Here is a 5,000-nt window from a genome sequence, read left to right as displayed (position 1 = left end):
ATATCTTTGAATTATTTATTCGAATTATCCCTTCTGAGTCAATATGATAGAAATAGTCAACACACAATCACGTGCGGAACAGAAATAAATTTCTGACACACATCAGGATCGAACCCAGGTCTTTCAATTGAAAGGCAAGGACGCTGATAACTAAGCCACACATGCCATAAGAGAAACACGCTGGTATGCGAGGCAGTTAGCCTGCTCAGGTAGAGCCTTAGGCACAATTGTACTTAAGTTCTTTTATGACTTGTGTGGCTTAGTTGTCAGCATCCTTGCCATTCAGTTTAAAGACCTGGTTTCGATCCTGATGTGAGTCAGAAATTTATCTATATATATATATATATATATATATATATATATATATATATATATATATATATATATATATATATATATATATATATATATATATATATATATATATTCCTATAAAGATTATATGCTGAAATCATTATATTCCAAATATCTGTTTACAATGATAATGTCAACAGACTTTAACCAACACCAAGAATATATAAATAAGAAATGATGGTTCTATGAAACATACGAAGAGAGGTACATCTAAGCAAAACTGACATCAGCAGCAGGTCCCGAAGGAAAAGGATAATGAAGACCCCTTCCAAACAAGAAACCTGGAGACAGGAGGATACCTTTTAGGGGAACCTTCATTTATTTGAACTACAAAAATCTTTCCGATATCGAGGAGATTTCACTGACTTGTGTCCCCCGTTGAGGTTGCCAGACAAAAGATAATGAGGCTTGGTGACGAAACACCGGGACACCAGATGTAATTTCACAAGGGAAATTTTGTGTAGAATGACTGTCTCTATTCTCAGAAGTATCTGCCAAAGGCTATTACCTGGAATATGAGGTTCCAAGCATGAGGCTCCTAACAAACTGTTATTCCAGAACGTACCTTCCAGGAGTAATTTTTCGTTACAGTCTGCCATTTTATAGAATTCTGTTCCAGAGTCCGCTGTTACAGAGGATTCTATTCCGAAGTCTGTTTTTTATCCATATCATGGTGTTACAGTGTTTATTGTTCAGGAACTTCTTGTTCCACATCATGTTGTGTAGTGTGTAGCTACTGTTGCTTCTGATCCTGTTGTTCCAGATCTTATAGTTGAAGAGGCTACAATTCCAGTGTATTCTAGGTCATGCAGTTGCAAAGTATGCTATATAATTTAACATTATAAGGTTCACGAGCACACGGTTCCAAAACCTGTTCTTTTAAGGTCTGCTATTCTTCAGCATAATGCTGTCGTTTTTGCCCCAGAGCCTGCCGTTGAAGAACGCTATTCCATAGCCTGTTGTTCAAGGTCAAAGGGAGGAACGAGAATGGGAAGATCGAGAGCGACAGCGCGCCCACGAGCTCCAGATGCTAGAACGACAGCCCGCCACCCCCCCCCCCTGCCGCGGGGATGAGTGCCCTCAGCCAAGCTCACTCGTTCATGCCAAAATGGACCGAGTCCGAACCCGAAGTATGGCTTGAAAGGCCCGAACGAGTCCTGGAGTGCTGCGATCTCTCCCCCGCGGAACTCTCCCCTTGTTCTCACTAAATTCCTGGGCGGAAAGGCCCTCGTTGCTTACCACGCCCTTCCCGCAGACGATCGGGGAAACTGGAAGCCGTGACACCAAGCAGTTACGAAGGCGTACGAGATTACCCCGAGCGGTGGAGGAGACGTTGGAGAGCAGCCCAGAGAAGCAGGCCAGACTTGGTCCGATTGGGCGTACCATTCGAGCGGGTGTTGACAAAATGGCTCGATTCCGAAGGAGCCACTAACACCGCCGAGGTACTCGAGCGGTTTAAATTCGAGCATTTCCTGCGCCACGCCCCCTCCTGCCCTCGCCACCCATATAGTGGAAAAAGCCCCAGCAACACTCACCGAGTGTTGCCGAATAGCAGATATGTGGGAAACCCACCACCCTCAAGAAGGATCCATGGGGCGGAAGATAAATTCCCCGTCCCTCCTCGGAGGTTCAAATTCCCACAAAAATGGGAACTGGCAAGCCCCTAACTTGCCATTATTGCAAGAAAATGGGGCATTCCTCCGAACAGTGCCAGAACAAGAAACCAGCTCCTCTCTCTCCTGGAAAACCGACAAATAACTCGCCTCGCCCTCCACAGGGCAGCGTGAAAGACTTTAGCCAGACCTTTTGCACGGCGTGCAAGGTTTATGGCCATTCTCCCGCATGGGCAAAATGCCCACGCAATAATAAATCAACTACTCCCACCGTCGCCTTGGCCGTCACAGATCCCCAGTCATTAGGCCCTCCCGCCGAAGGGCCTGTATACGTGGCCCCTCCACGAGGTAGCGAGCCCGCGCGCCGAGTCACTGCTTTCGAGGATTCGGGCGCACAAATCTCCCTCATCCGGAGGGACAGAGTTCCCTACGGAGCTATCGTCAATAGACGAAAACTCGTCACGATCGAGGGAATAAATCAATTTAAAATGATACTCCCTACGGTCCAATTGAGAGTCTCACGACCTCACCAATCCAAAATTTGCAATCTTGCAGTAGCAAGCCATCTCCCGGAGGCTATGACGTCATCCTGGGACAGGACTTCAGTCCCTGCCGAAATCACGACAATCTAGGGGTCCACATTCCCGAATCATTCCGCGGGCGCGAGTAATCCTCCCCGCTTCTCCTCAGCCAAGACTGGCGCCCCTGGGTACCAGAAGGACGTGCAGTCCCCACCAGTGCCACCTGAGTACGATGTACAGTGGCCCCTCGATCGATTCCCGATCCATTCCAGTGCCCGGCCCTGCCTCAGTGCCAATGCCAGGGCCCCAATCAAATCTCCCTTCAGGAGATGCCAAATTCCTGCCGGTGCCACTTGCATGCCCCGAGCAGGGCCAAGCTTCGTCCGTCCTGACCGACGAGCCCAAGAAACCTCTGATAGCGCCTGACTCTGCCCTAGTGCCAGCGCCAGAGTGCTACGCCGATCTCCATTCACGGGATCCAACTCAGGACCCCTCTCTTCCCGGCCTGGCACCGCTACCAGCGTCGGTCAGAGAGACGGTTCCTCCCGACCACCGGAAGCTCACCTGCAGGTGTGGCCTCGCAACCCGTGCCTGAGCTGGTCAACGTTACCTGCGAGCCGCTCACGCCACCCCGACCGCCTCCTCTCTGCCTCAGCCCGTCGCCGACGCAATTGCAAGTCAGGATTCTGCCATATCTCACTTGGCCGATGAACTACAAGAGCCGCGACGGATCATGGTAGAACCCGCGACGGAACACTCCTGCGTCAGCTGTCGCATCAGCAGGCCCAGGTGGTACCCGTGCCGCCTCCGGTCGCGGGTCCTCCGCTTCCCCGGCCGAGGACGACTGTCCCATTAAGAAAGGCTCGAGGCGAAATTACCACGGGCGTGGGAATTTCCAGGTAGTTTACAAAGAGCTCCAGAGCTCCCCATGGCACCTGTGCCACCATTTCATCTTTCGAAGGTCTTGGCACCCCTAATCCAGAAGGGGATGTCAGGCCCTCCTCTATCTTCTTCCATTCCTCAGGAACTGCTATCTCTTACCATCCTCTACTAATCTTCCCTTAAATTATCCCCACAAGAGGCAATTAAGTACGGGATACCATTCCCCACACAATGTATAAATCATTGAGAATAACTGAGTGAGAAGTGGCACGCCCTTGCGCCCATACCTTGGCACCGGGCGTGCGTGTCAGCCCCTCCTGAAGGAGTCGCGCCCTTCGGGTGCACTTTCCTCGCCCTGGGACTGAAGTGATAGTCCGGGCCGTAATTTATAGGCGAAGGACATTAAATTCCCGCCTAACACAATAAAACCCTCACTCTTTTTCCCTTAGTTCTTCTGCCAATATCATTTACTTTCTTTTAGTTATTTATTTATCTTTAATTTTAATGAATCGCGAGTCATAAACTCTTGCCCTTGTGATTTAAATGCCCCTTTTGTAAGCTCTGAGGGACGTGTCCCGCCTTTCATATGCGGTCAAGTTTCATTCGTAACGTCTTGGTAATTTTCCTTTTGTTATTATTATCCCTTTTCCCCCTTCCATTCCTTCCAAGATCTCTGTTTGTCCTAAGACCCACATCTTTTGTCTGCTCGCCCCGTCATAACATGGAGTACTCGAGTGGGCAGTGGACGCATAAAATTAGCGTAGTTTAAGGTTAGCGAATTAAAACCTCGCGAATACTCTCGCCCGCACACGACTGTCAAATTCCCGGTGTGTGGGTCGTCCCTCAGCTCGCGTTGAACGATAGCTGAGCAAAGCACGTTAAAACGAAGATAAATTATCAATGCGAATTTGTATAGTCATTACAATATGGTGTAAAAGGGGATGTCATTTACAAAAATAAACGCTGTTTTTCATTTACACAGCCTCTTCAAGGCAGATTGTACTAACCGCATGCATTTTATCTAAAATTAAGTAACCATGTATTTTAATTCTTGAACAATAACCTTTCTTTTCATTTGTTGGCCATAGCCTCATATACGTGGTCTTATAATTCACAATTGTTTGAGTCACATTATAAAGTTACCAGTGGGTAACCAAATCTAAAGTAATTATTCTTTTGCAAGTGTTTAAATCACTTTGCGTTCTGTTAACGAAAATTGTCCCAATGTGTTATTAAAAGAAATGTCACAGCTTCATAAAACCCTTAGGAGTAAAGTTCATTGCAAGGCAGAATGTAGAGTAACGTAAAGCATTTGCCGCTCATTCTTGAATATCGATGTACACACCCGAAGGAGGTATGTACATCATCTTGTATGGGGAGGTATTATGATTAGCAAGAATTCGCTAGCAAAACTGCCTCCCCCTCCTTTGTTGTTGTTGGTTGTTCTGTTGTGTTTCATTTACTGCCAGCCGGCCGATCGATAGACCATCTGTCTATCGACTTAAAAACAAGGGTTTAAAAGATTAAAGGCGCTCCCATTTTTGATAAAGATCTTTCCTTCGAGGCAAAAGTAATCTGGCTTGGGTGTTTCTCCTACAGGCCAAAACCTCCCCTGCAGGCAGCAGTGCAA

The 5,000-nt window shown here is 47.5% G+C and overlaps 1 long non-coding RNA gene across 1 annotated transcript in view; it reads right to left on the bottom strand.

Annotated features, from left to right (window-relative positions):
- LOC136831709 (uncharacterized) overlaps window positions 1-5,000 on the bottom strand; it is a 390,961-nt gene that overhangs the window by 300,252 nt on the left and 85,709 nt on the right. The gene's annotated exons all lie outside the window — the stretch shown is intronic.

Source organism: Macrobrachium rosenbergii, chromosome 48 (genome assembly GCF_040412425.1).
Source record: "Macrobrachium rosenbergii isolate ZJJX-2024 chromosome 48, ASM4041242v1, whole genome shotgun sequence".
NCBI lineage: Eukaryota > Metazoa > Arthropoda > Malacostraca > Decapoda > Palaemonidae > Macrobrachium > Macrobrachium rosenbergii.
The sequence above is the reverse complement of the archived record's forward strand: the minus strand, read 5'-3'. Positions and strand labels throughout refer to the sequence as shown.